The sequence below is a fragment of the Catharus ustulatus genome, chromosome 5, assembly GCF_009819885.2.
Source record: "Catharus ustulatus isolate bCatUst1 chromosome 5, bCatUst1.pri.v2, whole genome shotgun sequence".
Taxonomy (NCBI): Eukaryota; Metazoa; Chordata; class Aves; order Passeriformes; family Turdidae; genus Catharus; species Catharus ustulatus.
Window position 1 is genome coordinate 9515711 of NC_046225.1, and position 19325 is coordinate 9535035.

Consider the following 19325-nt stretch of genomic DNA (forward strand, 5'->3'; position numbering starts at 1 on the left):
GCACACACTCCCCTCCATAGGTGTAATAATGTAGAAAATAATGAATAATGTAGAAAACTTGTCTCCTTTTCACTCTGACTGATAAAAAAAAATGTATAGGATTTTATTTATAGAGTCATTGTCGTTGGGTTCATTTTTCATGCTGCTCTCTGCACGTCTGTTATTGAAAACAAACTGCCAAAGCAGAGCAGCTGCTGGATCAAAAACTGTGGAAAATCTGTCACTTGGGGTTTGATGTGCTGCACCCCATATCTCCAAGACTATAACTAAGCACCTTCCTTTGGTTGGTGCAGGTTGTTCTTTTTTGGCACTTGGTTCTGGATTTTGGAAAATTAAGAATCAAACATGTAACTCTTACAGGCTGTAGAGATTGTTTACATTAGGACAAGCTTTAATTTAAGATTTTGTATGATTCTTTGTATATATTACATCCCAAAATTTATGCAGAGCTCTGTGAATAAACTTCACTGCTTCTGTATGTTCAGAGAGCACCTTACTAAGGCACAGTGGAAGCACAGCAGCACCCACACGACCTAACACCAGGATCTGGAATCCCTGCCAGCAAGCAGAATCAGCAGATGGAATCCTCTGAGTGACCCCAAATGGTTTGAGGGACAGACCTGAGTTACTGCAGCACAGATCAGCAGTCTCAGAGCTCCCTGTTGGTGCAGCCAGCCTGCTTTCAGCACTGAGCTGCCCAAGTGTGATGGGTTTACACACACAGAACACACCTTACTCCACATCAAGGAGCAATCTTGCCCTCAGGTGTGCCCCCACTGCTTTGTAGGAGGGTTTTCATTGCTGTCTCACACTCTCTTCTGTGGCCAGCAAGGAAAGGAGTCTTTCCTCCTGAATCCTCTCCCAAATCCCACACATTTACAGTAATTTCACGATTATAAGCTGCACCATTTTGACTAAAATTCTGGTCCGAACCCAAAGTGCGGCTTATAATCAGGTGTGGCTTATATATGGACAAAGAACAAAAAGTTGCTGTTTTAGTTGGGAGGACAGGTGTCTGCTGAGAAAGGCAGGAACTTCTCTTTGAAATGGAGAATGTAAACCCCCTCCCTCCAAATTATTATAATTTTGAAATCAAGGGGCTTTCAGGCAAAGATATGGGAATTAGGAATAACAGTTCTTTCCTAGGGAAATTAAAATAGAAATACAGCACTACAAAGAAACAAACTCCAAACCCTGACACAGTCAGAGTACAACCTGACACCCCATCAGGCAGGGTGTTGGTAGCAGTCCCATTAAATGGTGGCTGCATCCTCCTGCAGTGACAGATGTGGCTCAGTTGGAGCAGTGCTCCTGTACAAGGTGCAGTTTCCCTCCGGAGCTCCAGTGGTGATGTGGAGAAATCCGGTTTTCCTCTGGAGTCCAGTGGAGAAAGGCGCTCCCTTAATGTCCCAAAGCCTCTGTTTTTATCTTGGTAAGAAATGTTTGGCTCTTCCCCCTGGTTGGAGCAACTCCCAATGGGATGCAGTAATTTTATCAGTCCCACAGTGGGACTCAATGGCCATGAGCAGAAAATGACTCCCTGGAGGAAGGATGGGTTGTGAAAAGATAAAGAACAATGCCCCGCCTGGTTTCAGTGGATGGCCCATTAGCAAAATATCTCCCACAGAGATCAGGATCACTGCCCCCACCCTCAACAGATGGTGATAGAACAGATACCTTTGATCACACTCTGTATTGTAACACGCAGCTTATAATCAGGTGCGGCTTATAATCATGAAATTGCTGTACTCAGGGAGAAAGGCATCCAGCACGTTTGAATCAATTCCCCATAGGCACTGCTTCCTACTGCAGGTCTGCACCTCAAAGCATAAAGCTTAAAGGTTATGCCCATCCCATTTATTTTCTTCAAGAATGGAACCCCCACTTTTATTGCTTTTTTTTTTCCTCCTGAGAAGAAAAATGACCTTTGATTGCAGAAAATTGCACTAGCTGCACCATTACTGCTGAGGAGTCAAGTCCTCACTGCTTTGAAGAAGTGTGTGAGCAGCAACCTCCTCCTGCTGCAGAGCTGGGATGCCTCATTTTATGCTGCTTACACCAATTGCTTGCAGCTGCTCCAGATGCTTACACCAGCTAATGGACATTATATTTCCTTTTAGTCAAGAAAGAGAAAGCCACTTAATGTTCTGCACCAAGAAATGCCACAGCTCTCTATGTACCTGTAGCTCCAGTTGTGTAAAAAAAATCTTTTAAAACATATAGCATGCTTTCTTTATTAAAGCAGTTAATGACCTTCTTTATGATTCTTGGTTTAACTGATGCAGTTCATTATTACTTTTGCTGCTCTGTTCAGAAATCTTCTTCCTACTCTAGATACATAAGATGTTTGGAGAATTAAGTATTTTGAATAGCCAAGTATTCTTTAATGTTTGTTCACATACTTGCATGTCTTTCTTTATTCATAAAATAAAGCCCTGACTATACAGGGGTGTGTGGGACTACTTTGGTTTTATATTTCTTGTCTTTATGTGACAAAAAATGGACATTGGAATAATGAGTAAGTCTGTGTATTGTGATAACAGGTTGTAAAATAAAAATAATTGTGTACTGTAGGGATGTACAGGCTGTGTTGGCTTTGATTCAATGGCTGAAATTTTGACTAAACTTTTAAAGGCAACCCAGAGTACAGAGAGCACTTCACAAACACTAATAATTAATGGCAGATGTTAAACCTTCAATCCATCTGCTCTATGAAGACAGGTGTCTGTATCAAAGCAGGTGCCTGCAGAAACCCATGGGATGCTGGAGTGTGTCAGGACTGGAGGTTCCTGCAGAGTGGAGGTGCCCACTGCTGTCACACATCTGCTACAGCCTCAGTAACAGCAGGGCTTTGAAGGAAATTTAAAGCCTGAGGTCAAGAAATTTTTATTATCTGATACCCAAAAATTGCTTTTATTCTGTGTTTCAGTATCTTCTGCTGTCTCTCCCTGCCCTGTATGATTTCAACACCAATGGAAAGGGCTCCTGCTCCAACCTGGATTCATAAAAGTGACACTTCTCCTCAAATATTTTTCTAGCTACTGTAACTCAAATCAAATTTAAAATCATATTTTAGTCAGGTGGGCCTTAAAAATCCTATTGGACTTATCTGAATATACCTGCACAGATATTTATGTATTCTGCTTTTCATAATAATATGATTTATTTCATATTTTATTCCTTTTTTTACCAGTTCTCTCTTCTGTACTCTGGCTGGCAATTCCATAAAGCAAGCAGAGAGTAAAGAGGAAAAGTCTATTAGCTACAAAATGTGCAATAATATCTAAATATCTCCATTTTATCTCCTCTCTGTGTCCTTCAAGGTGTGGATTCTGGAGAGCTTGACCTATTATTAGCTCAAAGTTCAAAAGGAGACTTTTCCTGGCAGTTGCTGGATGGTCAAGAGTTCAAAAGTTACTGACCAACGAGGAGGGCAATAGCACAAAACAGTTTCAGGTCCCATGACCCTGCTTCACCAAAATGGATTCTTTCTGAGAAGCCCTAAGGATAATAAATTATATGGCAAAATAGACTCATTAAAACTGGGGCTGGAAAGAAAGGACCAGAAAGCGCTGTAATGACAACAGGTCATGTTTTTACTGTATAATGAGCACAGGTCAGGTAGTGGTGTCTCATTTGCTTGGAACATGGGTTTTTTTTGCACATTCAGAGCTCATTTTCTCCACCAGGCTAAACACATGACTCCAAAACCTCCTGACCATTTAATCCCAGGGAAGTCCCATCACACCAATTACAATTAATTTGGGGACAAGGTCAAGAAAATAAACATACAAACCAAAACCAAGCAGGCACTACTGCAGCTTTTCTCTCTTGAAGCGAAAGGGGGAAAACAGGGAAGGGCTACTAAAGGACTAACAAAGTAAAATCTTCAATTAAATTATATCTTAAATTTTTAGGAAATTTCCAGTGAAGCTCATATATAGCTGCAAGAAGGAGGAACTGCTGACAGAGAGCACAATAAGGAGCTCTTGCTCTCCAATATCAAGGTTTGAGCACTAGTGCAGAAGCAGAATGGGATATATTTGATCTTCAGAGCCAGGGCAGCTGGAAAAAATATAAAGGCTGGAGTGGCTTGGCAGAGAGGGAACAGTTTGTGGGGGCCTCACATATCACTTTTCCAGGCATCCATCAACTTACAAATTGTCATTTCCTAATCCTTACAGTAGCCTAATTAACTCTGCAAAACTTTCCAGGTTAGACAGGAGAAGAAAAGCAGAAAGATTTCATAACCTACTATCCCGGGGTGAGAGTTTATAGGACAGGGCTTTGGGCAGAAAAGCACAGCCAAACTATTTCCAGAAGGAGCCAAGTTCATTTCTCAGACTTTGAAGCAGGTCCATGAGAGAGAGGGTCCAAGAAAGCAAAAAAAAAAAAAAAAAACCCAGTGAAGGTTATGTTTGGAGAAAGCCATGGCCTTTTTCATTTCTCCAAACTGAAGAAGTCTGTAATGTTTTTCATTCCCTCTCTTCATGCAGCTCAGGGTGACTGGATCTTAGTCACAACCCCTGAAACAGGCCCCCAAAATTCTTTTCTTTTTCACAGGATTTTCTTTTTCTGTGGATGCACAGAAGCTCCCTTCAAGGAGCAACAAGGGACCCTTAGAGTTTGTTGACATAAATTCATTCTGCATCCATAACGCCAGAGAATCCTAAAATCCACTTACTTCACACAATCAAAAAACCCTAGGATTATTAGTTTAAATACAGCTTTCCAGGTGAAGGCACATTAAATGCCAGACTAAAGAGCTTTATACTGACAGCAGCAGCAGGATCACAGTCCCTAGGGCTGGGTGTAGGAGTTTGGCAGCTCAAGACACTCAGACAGATGTCTTCTGCTTCCCACCTTCAGTCATCCAAGTGCCTCTGCTAGTTTGCTGTTCCAGCCACCTGTCTGTTTTGCTGATATGACAAGGCTTGCAAAAATGAAGCAATTTAGAACCACATTTTATCCATTTTCTCCAGGACTGGTTTTGTTCTGATAAATAAAAAGACAGTTTGGTTTATTAAACCAGGAGGGAAAAACAAGACTAGACATTCAGGGAGAAAACAGAGAAGACATCTTACAGAGCCTGTGCAAGACAGAAGAAATAATACATCCCAAAGTTCAGCAAAGCAATAACCTGAAATTTCAAAACTCAAAGTGTATTTGGATTTAATCTTCAGCATATGGACCTACATAAGGTCACTAAAGCAAGCACCTCTACAGAAAATACTCCTGCAGCTTTTCTGCATGCAGTTGACATATAGGTTTTTTTTATTATTTATGTTTTTTCTCATTATTATGAACAGCACCAGGACTCCCTGATAGCTGTGACCCAGGTGATTTCAGTCACACAGAGCACATAGCCATGGTAACAAGTCCAGAGCTGCCTGTTGCTTCTCTTGTCTGTATGGACATGGAAGCGATGAATCTGTCATCAGTATTCACTCACCCCCTCATGGCCACCCCTAACACCTCATAATCTTTAATACACTTGCCCTCACTCTCCCTGAGGCAGCTTTGATGGATCTGTCTCAGAGGTGGGAACCTGGGGAGAGGACTGGACACAGGCTTGGTCTGCCTCTCATTGCCACTTGTAAGGCAGAGAAAAATTTCACTTCAGGCACCCACAGCAGTCAGGAAATCCCAGCCAACCCCCTCTCCCTGAAGCCAGGGCTGTCCCCAGTCTCCATGTGCAATTTCCATGGCAGGAGGCTCCCCCAGACCATGGCCAGGCACAAGGATGGGGTTCTGAGTTTTTTCTGAAGGAGAGAACCAGGATTCCCACCATATTTCCATCTTATTGCATCCCACAGGCCACCAGATGCTCTGCAAAGGGAACAGTTGTCAAAAGGAAGCTGGCAACACACAGCTCACTGATATTTTTTCTCCTTCTTTAGCACCTTCTCTCTTCTTGGTCTTTTCAGACAAAATTCTTTAAAGCTCCAAATGAAAAGTAAATAAGCAGCCCCAGCTCGTTCTGCCTCCTGACAAAAGCTGTAAATACCATATTCCCAGTCATGTGTATTCTCTGAACTTTATGCTGAAGGAGTTTGTGTGCATCTCTAAGGCAGACCATGTGTAATAATTAATATTTCTCTGTTGACCACCTGGTCTGAGGAACCACTACACCCCCTGCAAGCAGTTCAATAGTTACCTACAAGAATCCCATTACCAAGAAGTTATTCCAATTTTTTTAGACTTCAGTATTTCTTGAAGAAAGAAAAAGTATACAAAGGGAATTAAAAATGCCACTACCTCAATCAAACTCTGCAGCATAAATAAAAAAAAAGAAAAAGGGTTACCCTCCACATACTTAAGCTGTCTTATCTGGCTTCACTGTCTCAGTCCATCCTCAAGATTGGCACCAGCTGCTTCCCAAACGTGGTAGATGAGTGATATGCTGAAGTTTCCACCAGAGTGGTCCAAATGCTCCACTGTTCCTGCAGAGGATGTCCTGCCAAGATTTTCCTTCCATTTCCATGCACATACTGCTCATCTCCTTTCTCTTCTGTCCCCAGCTTCACCCCGAGCTCTTTGATGGATAAATTTAAACTCTCATCACTGATTCCACACCAGACAACTGGGCTGGGATGAGGGAAACAGAAAGAAAACACTGGGAGGACACGAACTTCTCTCCTGTACCTGCAAGGTCATTTCCTACACACCCAGATCACAGATCCATCTATTCATTTGTTAAACCAGCAGCATTATTTTGGATTTCCCTTGACCCCCAGCAGTCAGGCAAATCAGGGCACTTTGCAGTCTACCAGCTAAGCTGTATTTCTTACTTCAGTGACTAAGCTAATGCCTCACCTGTATCCCCAGACAGATGTTCTCTTGCTGTAAGGACACTTTGCAGATTTCTACTCAAGCAGGTAAAGACGGACATGAAGCGCTACATGTGAGTACATTTGTCTAATCTGGTGGGTTCTTGGCTTGTTCATCTCCTTAGGACTCCTTTAGAACTTCAGTCAGGAAATAATACAAGCAACCCAAATCGATTTTGGTTTCCCCCAAAGTTCTTCATTTTCCTTGCAGTCCTGGTAAGCCAAATAGCCAGGCCTGGTTGCCATCTGAGCTGGGTGGAAACAGGCACCAACAGGAAATGAAGAAATGTTTACAGTTTATTTACACATATTGGGAGGGGGAAGAAAGGAAAAAGCAGCATAAATCAACTGGCTTTGTGAAAAACTGACAAAAATTAGGGACGAAATGGCAAAATGGTAGCCAGGAGAAAATCACATGTAGAAATCATACCCTGACTACTGCAGCAAATGCAGAGACATTCCTGTCCCTCAGCTTAGAGACAGGCATCTCCTGGCACAACTTCTCTTGTTACTTCCAACTAACCAAGCAATCTGCCAAATCAAAAGCATCATCCCCATCCCTATTATCTCATCATTGTCACCACAACAGCTGAACCTCTCAGGCAGAACTGAAAGTCTTAAATAACAACTCAGGGAATCTGGGAAAATTTGATTACAGAACTTCCTCGTTCTGTGCAAATGTTGTAAATTCTGTGGTGTCCTTGTGATGTGCTAGTATTCAGTAGGTCAGACTTGCATTTTCAGCTCTACTGTACACTCATATCATTGTATTGCTTTGTCTGGATTGTGTTTAATTATTTGTTCATACAACAGTGGCTTCATTATTTCCCTGGGAAGTGAGACTGGATTGTCAGTATATATGGCCACATTCCTGTTTATTTCTGTCAGGTGTTTATGCACTAAAACAACACAGTAATCACAGCTTTCCCCTGACAATTTTCTCCAGCTTTACACAGAAAAGGGCTGGCTGACCACATCTACAAATCTTACAAAGTGTATTTATATTTACAGTAAGCTCACATTCCATAAAAAGCAGTCATAAATACTCTGATCAGAGTAAATGCAATCATCAGCAAATGCATTACTGTAATCTGTCCTGCTCACTGTAACCCACAATTCATTTTTTTCTTTCAGGCACAGATTTCTTTTCAGCTGAGAGCCAAAGCTGGATAAGGGAAATTAAGTGTTTTCATCTTCCATTATAGATGTAGTAACACAGTCTGCAGCTTCCCATTCCTTCTGTGGCTGTAGGTATTGGTATAGCCAAGGATGCACACCCAGCACCTGGAGCATGTGCAGGTGCTGCTGCAGGGCTTCTCCTCCAGCAGCACACTGCATGTTAAAGTAAATTCTGCAGTTTGATTAGAGAGCTTATTGCAGGTAGAATTAAACCTACATTATACCTACTTCTCCTGAAATCACACCTTTGTTTAGTCCATAAATATGTTTTCAAATGTGCCTATTTCTAGGCAATAAACGTTCCTTCAGCAAGGCAGTGCAGATTGCCTCACCCCAGCCCTTGGCAGCCCAGCCTCAGGACACCACACAGCCCTTGTCTCCTTTTGAGATGATGCTGGAAATGCCTCCACCTTGGTTTCAGAGCAAGAAAGCTTTGCTAAGGGCAAAGACCTGTCCTTCACAGTGTACACATCTATCTTTCTCTTACTTTCTAATCTTATACCTAAATCTGCTTTTTCTGTTAAACCCAAACTCAGCTGTATTCTCACTTCATTAAAACCATCCAGCAATGCATCTGTAGCAATCAGGAGCTCACTTCACAGCGCTGCTTTTTGGGATTTGCACTCCAAAGTGCCCTTTATACATTCTTTTCTTCAGAAGCTTTTGCTGCTCTTCTAGATCCCTTAATGATGTGAACACTCTTCTTGAAGTCTGTCAACCAAAAGCACTTTTTGAGTGCCTGCATTCATTACCTGAGGAAAATAAGTTGTGCATGCAACAAGCAGAGCCTTCTTAAGTGAATCCCTATGTTTCTTTGACAGAATAGACTTCTTAAAAAGATAAGATCTGGTGCAGCAAAACTGTGTACTCTCCACTAATGACTTGTTTAACATTACTTAAGGCAGCAGCCTGGTGATCCTCGAAAAAGCAGGATAGCACTGTAAATAATATACATAATAGCACTTCCCATTAAAGTTGTAATTATCCTCCGGGTATCAAGCACGGGTATTATCAGAGCCATCAAGAATTAAGGAAAACAAAACAATCTCTAATGCACTCAGCTGCTTCCATCAGCATTCAGTTTTTTCAGAAACATTTGCTCTCACATTGATATTTGGACTCCTTAGCATAAGTAAATCCCTGTGAACATACCACAGAACAGAATATCCTCTGCTTCTTCCCCTTCTTCATCTTTGTCTTTCCTATCCTCTCACACGTGCTTACAGAATGTTCCATCCTTCTGTTTGTCTAGGTTGTTCCAATACCAAGCTAATGCCAGATTAGGTTTGTTTGTTTGTTTCTTTTGCCCAGGAAAAATATGTCCAAATCCTGGGCATCTTTAACTGGAATATATGAAAAAAATCTTAATTCAGTTGAAACGTCCTTTTTGACTTGACTATTCCTTACACACAGTGCAACATTCTCTGGATTTTTCCTCCTAACTCGTCTCAGACTGAGACCATCAGATAGACAGTCAGTGTATCTCAGGGTAGAACACGTATCCTTAAACCAAAATCAGTCTTCTCTTTATGTTTTCATAGCCCAGAACCAACAGAAATGCAGAGCATTTCTGCACTTTATTAAAGTGAAAAGACCATCAACATGAGGAACATTAGTGGTGGCAGAACAAAAGATTTTTAAGCAGTGTATGAATAGAAAACTAGTCGCCTAAATTGAATTTTCAGCCGAGGACCTAAGAGGCCAAATTTAATCATCCACCTCAAATTATCACACAAGTCAATGCTCTCTATTCTCTCACTGCAAGGGAAAGCTGCTGCTTCTCCTCCTCGTCTGTGAGGCTGCCAAGCTCTGCTCTGTTCTGCCAGCATGAGCAAAACTCTTCAGAGTTTGGCAAAACTCTGCCAGTGCAAATCTTCAGAGGAAAAAGCCACATATTTTTGCAGGTCTGTGAAACAAATGTGATGGGCAGGAAGATTTCCTCACTGTGTCAATTTATGAAGGCACAGAGAAGGTGGGAGGGATAATGGGGAGAGACTCCATCCAGCAGCTATAGATGCATGCCTGATTAGATTTATAATTCCCTCTCCAAACTCAAATCTGAGTCTGTTCATAAACTAATCCTTATCCCCCACCCCTCTCTACAACAATATAAAAGTCAAGGAATGGATAGGGATGAATTATAAAAACAGTTTTCACAAAATGCCTCAGGATGATAGAGCTGAGAATGCTCTGTGGTCTCTGGAGATAAATTCTCTCAGACCATCTCCCTTACTGTGTCACAGAAATGTTGTTTGCTTGGTATTAGGTTTAAAATGAAGGCAAGAAGAAAATACTTCAACAAAACTCTACGCCACTCATGGAAGGAGTTCTCCACAAGAGCCATGTGGTTTTTTTTGTTGTTTTTTTGTTTTACCAGGGGTGCCAGAAAAATATGTTGGGAATGTTGGAAATAACAGAAAGGGAACTGAGAATTTACAGTGTAAATGATGGTGCTGGGTTTTGTGCATATCTCTGCACCACAACTGTATGATTTAGCTTTGCCCAAAGATGTACTTCGAGCCCGTGCCCAAAGGTGCAAGCCTTGATTGTGCACAGTGCAGGGAGCTGGCAGCCTTGGAATTACAGAGACACAAGCAAACACTTACAAACTTTTAAGGAAAAAAGACAGAGAACTGGACAGACTAGAAGACAGAGCCTCCAGGACCCAGGAAATTTGTGTGCATGCCTCTGAAGTTGCAATATTTAAACAAACAGAAAGCTTCCTCTCACCTCTAGCCCAAACATCCAAGCAAGGCACTAACATTTGCCACAACTTGTGATGAAAGGGAGCTGGGCACAGGCTCAGATGAAAATTCCCAGGACAGGGAAAAAAACCCAACCAAACAGTTTTACATCTTGCTGAATCCATTTCGCTCTGCAGCAGCAAAAGGCAGCTCTGCCACACAGCAGAAGGTGGAAAACAGGAGCAGGGATTTTGTCTGCTGCTGCTGCCCCCAAACTGCAGACTGAGCAGCCTCAGTGATAACTTGCAGGACTCAGACACCCACTGATGGGCTTATCCAAAGCAGCAAAAAAAAATAACAGGAGCAGGGAAAAAAAATTAACAGAAGCCTCTAATAATTACTTGCCTGTTTCTAATAAGTTTTTTGTAAAATATCTGGGACTAAATATATTCAATTCTTTTTATATTCAAAGACATTGTAAGTGAAGAGGTTTTGAATGGACTTTTTACAAGGGCATGTAGTGACAGGGTTTTGACTTTAATCTGAAAGAAGATAGGTTTGGATTGGCATCCCAGCTGTCCATCAGTATGAATGAAATGGCAACTGCCTTGGCAACACCAGCTTCACCACCAGCACATCACAGAACCAAGCTGAAGAACCCTAAATCACTTCCTGCACTGTGGCTCTGCAGTTACAACCAATTCTCTCTGGAAAGGCTGTTTTCCAGCAAGTCATGTACAACATTGTCTTTAACAACATTTTCCTGTAACAGTATAAGGAGGCAGTTCTGCTAATGGATTTTTACCTACTTTTCATTACTGTTGCTAAGAAGAAAGTGCTAAAAGTAATTCCTGTGCTAAGAAGAGGATGAAGAGTGGGAGGGAATGGCAGACATAAGTCTGTTTTTCCTCACCTTCATGAATATCTGCCATTCTTTCTATATCACATTATCATCAAGAGTGCTTATGATGTCACCACGCGGCTGAAAAGAACTCCTGTTTCTCTTCCCACAAGTTTTTAATTCCAAATTTCTACCTGATAGCTATAGCTGATGAAAAAAAACCTCTTAACTCTTTTCCCATAACTAAACAGATCTCTGCAAAAATGGTTTCCTGCACCTGGTCTCAAACAGGCTGAAGTAGAGAAGGTTTCAGGGAGCTCTTATAACACCTTCCCGTACCTAAAGAGGCTACAAGAGAGCTGGAGAGGGATGTTCAACAGGGGTATGTAGTGATAGGATAAGGGGGAATGGCTTTCAACTGGTAGGGAGCAGGTCTAGATGAGATACAGTAATTTCACGATTATAAACCGCACCTGATTATAAACCGCACGTTACAATACAGAGTGTGATAAAAGGTATCTGTTCTATCACCATCTGTTGAGGGTGGGGGGAATGATCCTTATCTCCATGGCAGATATTATCTGCTAATGGGCCATCCATTGAAACCAGGCAGGGCATTGTTCTTTATCTTTTCACAACCCATCCTTCCTCCAGCCAGTCATTGTCTGCTCATGGCCATTGAGTCCCACTGTGGGACTGATAAAATTACTGCATCCCATTGGAAGTTGCTCCAGCCAGGGGGAAGAGCCCAACATTTCTTACCAAGATAAAAACAGAGGTTTTGGGACATTAAGGGAGCCCCTTTCTCCACTGGACTCCAGAGGAAAACCGGATTCCTCCACATCCCCACTGGAGCTCCGGAGGGAAACTGCACCTTGTACAGGAGCACTGCTCCAACTGAGCCACATCTGTCACTGCAGGAGGATGCAGCCACCATGGAATGGGACTGCTACCAACACCCTGCCTGACGGGGTGTCAGGTTGTACTCTGACTTTGTCAGGGTTTGCTGTTTGTTTCTTTGTAGTACTGTATTTCTATTTTAATTTCCCTAGGAAAGACCTGTTATTCCTAATTCCCATATTTTTGCCTGAAAGCCCCTTGATTTCAAAATTGTAATAATTTGGAGGGAGGGGGTTTACATTCTCCATTTCAAAGAGAGGCTCCTGCCTTTCTCAGCAGACACCTGTCCTCCAAACTAAAACAGCAACTTTTCATTCTTTGTCCGTATATAAGCCACACCTGATTAGAAGCCGCACTTCAGGGTCAGACCAAAATTTTAGTCAAACTGGTGCGGCTTATAATCGTGAAATTAGTGTAGGATGCATTACAAACCATGGATTTATCAAGTTCTCTTACAAGAATCCTAGGCAACAAACAATTTGAGGCACAAAATTCTCTCAAAAGCCTTTGCTGCCATCTCATGGCATATTTGGAGAAAGCCAGCCCAGCTCTGGCTTTGAGGAGTGCCACAGCCTCATCAGGCATTCACAGCACCTTCCTAGTGCAAGGACTGCCCCAGTGTCCTTCAGGAGCAGAGCTGCTGCAAGGTGATTAACCACCTTCATTAATGTCTTCGGATTGTGGGGAGCAGGCTGAAACCAGGCACCCTGCATGACCAACTTAATGTTTAAATAAAGAAAATAAGCAAATGGAGGTGGCTAGAACACAAGACAACGTTGTGCTTACAACCACTTTCTTCCCATTTCCAAGCTCTGAAATGAATGACCTAAACAAAAAAAATTGCCATCATATAGAAATATCTACAGAAATAAAAATCGATGACATTCAAGCTACTAAACACTCCAAAAAGCAAAATAAAAATCACTAGGGGAAAACAGGTACTCAAAAATCAGCTGTCAGCTTGTATCTAGGATTTATGTACAATACACTGTCCTTCCCCTGCCTGCCACTCTGGCATTCATTAGTGTGTAATTAAGATGATTCTGTAAGGTGCTGACCCAGGGCTTCTCCAAAGCACCTCAAAGCATTTTTCACAGCTTCTGCTGTTCTTGGACAGCAGGTACCTTGTCAGCACAGCAGACAACCCAGATTTCCACTCCCATTGCAACATTTCAGTGCCCACTTCAGCCCAGTTGTGACTGTGCAGGCGAATTAAGATTTCTCCTTTACACATAGATATACACACCTTGCTGGAAACTCAGCCCTGACAGTGTTCTGCAACAGAAGCTGGTTTTGAACACATTTTCTTGTGAACACTCACATCCCAATGTGACACTTAGTCCTGTATCTGCTGCCCATCTGCCCCGTGGCACTGAGCACAACCTCAGCAGCTGCACTCCTCCTGGTAAAACCCCACCCACCACCCTCCCAGGCAAAAGGGAAAATGCTACTAGAACACATTATAAACAAATTTCCCTGAGAAAAAGCCATCTATAGAGTTTTTCCACTCAGCTTGCTTCACTTGAAGCTGAGACTTGCTATTTTAGTTCCTTCAAGGCTCACTGTATTTTGAATAAAGGACACCAGTCCTGCAAACCCTTTCATCAGAGGCACTGACTATTTAATTTTACAGTTGTGCCTCTCTTCCACAAGGAATACAGAGAATTCATTAGTAGTCACACATCAGAGAGGGCATCCACCTGTTCTCCTCTGGCAATTGTATAATTCCACAATCATTTCTTATCAAAGAAACTTTTCCCTTTAACTTCCACACAGTAATTGCCCATGGCTTTTCTTCCATTTATCTCACATGAAGAAAGGGAAAGACTGAAAACACAGTTATGTGGAGGGTTGCTCTGGTTTCCTTTAAACAGCAAGACACAGGATATGTGGAGAGAAATATGTAATTGTAGTCCTGAAACCATGGAAAATAAAACTCCAGGAAAAAGTATTCCAGTGGGCAAGTGACAAGCACACACTAGAGGAGGGAGAAGTTGGACATTCCAGGTGTCACTGTTCTCTCTCTATATATATATTGCTCCTTCTCTCACTTTTTAAATTCCTGTTTGCCATTTTGTTATTAGTCCCCACACAGTAAACAACATGCTGCAAATCCTGGCAAAAATGAACTGCTGAAAGGGTTATTCATCCCTCTGAGAGACTGCTCTGTGCAATGAGAGCTACATGCTCTGCATTCTGTGACTAAGACACAGTCCCATGCGTTTTCCCTGCTCAATCAAGTGTGCAAAGAACTGTCACAATGGTTCTTGATGCCAAGGAAATAAAATTTAGGGTAGAATGAAAAACCTGAGTTGTATTTCAATGGCATTGTGCTTGTACCTGTTGTTTCATTTTTTTTTTCCTACTCTTGGTATTTTATTTGTTTTTTAAATCTTTATTGACAATTCATTAAAACCTCATCCTCCCTCTCAACAGAAAAAGAAAAGCGAGTTGTTATTGTAACTGTCTAGATAATTGTTACTGAATTGTCAAACTCTTAGAAGTGGCTATACATCTTTCATGTCAGACCACTGGGACTGACACAAAAACATTTCCAGGCTTCTGCAGGGTTTGGTGGTTTGTTTTTTTCCTTCCTCACATTTAGACGAAGACAAAAAAAAAAGAACAAATAAGTCAAAATGATAAATTATGACAGGAAAGAAAATCAACATTTGAATTGCTTGATGCAAGAAAGACCATGGGGCTTCAGAAAAGATTAGAGCAGCGTCAAGCAAGAACTGAAAGTTATTTAAAAGTGATATAAACCCTGTAGGATCTGCAACCCCACCATTGTTTCCGTTTGGAAAATCAGTTATCAGAAGCTGCAATTAGCCTTAATTGAATTCTGCCTTAGCAATACCTAGAATTTTAATTGACTGGGAAGATGATCATAAATCTCTGTTCCAAACAGAGCTGGGCCATGAACAATCCCCAGAAGAGCCCAGCAAAGTGCCACAGAGAGGGACCTGCTTATTCTGCTGCCAAGGCTGCCTCCAGACCAAAAAACAAACATTCAGGAGGGAAAATCCCAGCAGAAAAAGCCAGTCCAGCCAGTTTGTTGCTGGGTGTTTAGCTTCTGCTTGAAGCACATTGACACCCTTGCTAATCCATGCTGGGCTCTGTTTTGCACATGTTTGTCTCTCTTGCTCCCTTCCAGGCCAGGTTACTTCCAATCTGATATTCAGCTGCTCTGCAGATGTGGACTTTGCAAAGAAAACTCTGCAAGGTCACTGCACTCAGGGTATTGAGCTGCAGTGCTTTTCACATGTTTAATTCCTTGTCAAAACCTGCCCAGTCTCAGATTTAGACAGGAATGGCTGAGCAAAAGTTGTGAATTGGGATGGTTTTGCTGACTCTGTGAAATTGCTAGTAAAGGAAGCAGGGCAGCTGAGTGACAGAGCTGGAAAACATATTACAGGGAAGTTAAGCACTGTACCAATCAAAGAGGCCAGCAAAGAATATCAACAAGATTGGGATAAAATCAAGACATTTTAATAGACCAAGGGAAAATCAGACATCAATCTAAATCCTTTTTCAGGATCAGAAGGGTGCAAAGAGGAGACAGAAAGAACCCAACTGCAGTTATCTCATGTATAGAGATGTCCCATCTCACAGCTAGGACTCAGGGCTCAGAGAGAGAGAGAAGCAAAATGCCAACAGTGTGCAGAAAGATAATTTCCAGACCAGGAAGTGTCAGGTCATGTCCCAGTCATGGGAGGGAAAGGCACATGTTCAAAAGCACCTGCCAGCTCCACTTGCTCTTCCCATGCCACTGCCCTGCTGACATTCAGAGCCCTCCCTGGGTTGCATTGCATTGTAAAATATCCTGATCCAAGCCCAGACAGCCTTCCAATATTACTATATGGCTCCATTTTATACAGTATCTTTGATAAAGCAAGTTATCATTTTTCTGGTGATTCACTCATGAGCAATGGGCAGAGTTTCCCATTTGATGGTAACAGCCATAAATTGACAACACAGATATATCAATTGCATCTCCACAGCACCCAAATATAGACCTCTAGAGGCTTTGTTGTTGTTTTCCTCAGCATACCAAGCATGTCTCTTTTAAAATTATATCCAGCTTGTTTGATGTCACGGATGGTCTATTTCTCCAGCAGCAAAATATCCACTCTGTCATCAGATTCTGAGCTGAAATCAATCCAGAAGTGCAATGTCAGTGCAATAATGACACACTTTGGAGGAATAGATCATTGCTTACCTCATCACAAGAGGTAAGGCTGCAACAATAATTTGGAGCACGTCTCCCTGTAATCAGCAGCACAGGACTGTGCATGATCCCTGTGTGTGCTCCCTTTTAAGTGCCCATGGATATTTGATGCTCACCTACAAGGGCTGCATAATGGAGGCAATACATCTTCAGTGCAGAAAAATGACAGTCAGAATGAGAAGGCTAAACCAATTCATCACTTAATGCACAGCGTTCCTGGGCTGCAAGCAGGGCACTGCAAACCAGAGGATGGATTGCAAACAGGATGACACCACCCTATGGACTGTCAGTTGCATTATTATAAATAAATACCCATTCATTCTGGAGCCTGTGCTACTGCAGAGAATAGATTATATCTCAGGTACACAGTAAATATCCCGTTGAGTGCAGGGTCTCTTCCCAGCCAGAAGATGAGTTTTGCCTCACATAACACGGTTTTGTAAGCAAGATAAGGAAACAGAGAAACACCAAGGGATGGGGAGATTTGCAAAAAGTTCTGCTGATGGCTTTTTCCATGAAGGACATGCTAAAAATTCAGTGAGTTGATGTTAGAGGTTGGTTGAGGCAGGGGGGGCAATTGCAAAAGGCTTGTCCTTGCTCCTGGAAGGGAGAAAGCTTTCCCAAGTCCCCCAGATGCCACTGAGACCAAAGCAAACCTTTCTGGTATCAGAAATTCAGTGTTTCTGAGTGTTGGAGGGGCTGCCAAGTGCCAGCTGAAGCCCACCAAAATGTGGAGGAGGCAATGGCATATCCTGTCCTTATAATTCTACCTGCAACAATTACAGTTGTAACTCCCGTGGAGATGTTCTGCTAATGGGCCATCCATTGAAACCAGGCAGGGCATTGTTCTTTATCTTTTCACAACCCATCCTTCCTCCAGCCAGTCATTTTCTGCTAATGGCCATTGAGTCCCACTGTGGGACTGATAAAATTACTGCATCCCATTGGGAGTTGCTCCAGCCAGGGGGAAGAGCCCAACATTTCTTACCAAGGTAAAAACAGAGGTTTTGGGACACTAAGGGAGCCCCTTTCTCCACTGGACTCCAGAGGAAAACCGGATTTCTCCACATCACCACTGGACCTCCAGAGGGAAACTGCACCTTCTACAGGAGCACTGCTCCAACTGAGCCACATCTGTCACTGCAGGAGGATGCAGCCACCATGGAATGGGACTGCTGCCAACACCCTGCCTGATGGGTGTCAGGTTGTGCTCTGACTCTGTCAGGGTTTGGAGTTTGTTTCTTTGTAGTACTGTATTTCTATTTTAATTTCCCTAGAAAAGAACTGTTATTCCTAATTTCCATATCTTTGCCTGAAAGCCCCTTGATTTCAAAATTAGAATAATTTGGAGGGAGGGGGTTTACATTCTCCATTTCAAAGAGAAGTTCCTGCCTTTCTCAGCACACACCTGTCCTCCAAACTAAAACAGCAACTTTTCCTTCTTTGTCCATATATAAGCCACACCTGATTATAAGCCGCACTTTGGGTTCGGACCAAAATTTTAGTCAAAATGGTGCGGCTTATAATCGTGAAATTACTGTAACTATGCAGCTGCTGCTGTGCCCAAGGGCTTGCTGGCAGCCCCAGCCTTCCCACCACTTCCAGGGTGAGCCCAGAATCCCTGCACTCAATGAAGCCAGCCCCAAGCTTTGTCTCAGAGCTGCCTGACAGCTGGAAAAAACATATAATAGAAACTGCAGCAAAAAAATAAACAGCTGTGATGTCCCAGCACCCTCCACCCCACCACCCACAACCAAGGAATTGTCACCTCTCCCTGCTAGCAGCTTCAGCAGGGCATTGCCACGTACTCAGACTGAAGAGATGCAGCACACAGCAGCACTGATGCTGCATTAAATAAACAAGTGGCATTGCAAATAAAACTCCTGACCATCATTTCATATTTGATTATTATAAATATGTAACTCCTTTTCCCTAATTGAAACTAAGCTGCTGCAGAGTCCACCATGGAAGTCACTAAAGATTTGGAGAGTATGTGCTGGAGAAGACACAATGCTCACCAATCCAGGTGTTTTGGGAAAGTCCCTGCTTTGCCCTACACCTACAGGTGTAGGTGTGGAGTCAGCCCAGCTGTGCTGTGCTCTCTGAGCCAGCTCACACCAGACACCATCCATAAAGTGATGCAGAGTTCGTGCTGAAAGCTACAGAACCATACACAAAACCCATCCATGACCTCAAAACATCAGGCATATGAGCTTGTGAGGTTTTTCCCTTTCAAACAGGCCAAGGCCATGTTTATTTTCCTGTCATATCCCACTGTTTTCCAGCTGAGGGAATAAATACATGCAGAGTTTTTGTAAGCAGGGCCAGCTCTGCCCTTTACTTGACACCTCACCTGGAAATGCAGTGGTATTTCATTTATCCTGCTTGTCTCAGGGTTAATTTTTGCAGCAGCCAGGAAGGGCATATCATTTGCATCTGCAATTATGCCATGGACATAGGGTGGTGCCATTTCTCCAGTGGTGCATGGTCACATCACCCTGGATTCCACGTGGAGAGCAGTCACAAATTAATTGTGCATCAATCTGCACACTCTGCTATTAGTATTGTTGTAACTGTTTTTCCTATTCCTTTGCTTTTTCCTGTGAGTTGTTCTTAACTCTGTGCCTCCAGTTCTCCTCTCCATCCTGCTGCAGAGGGAA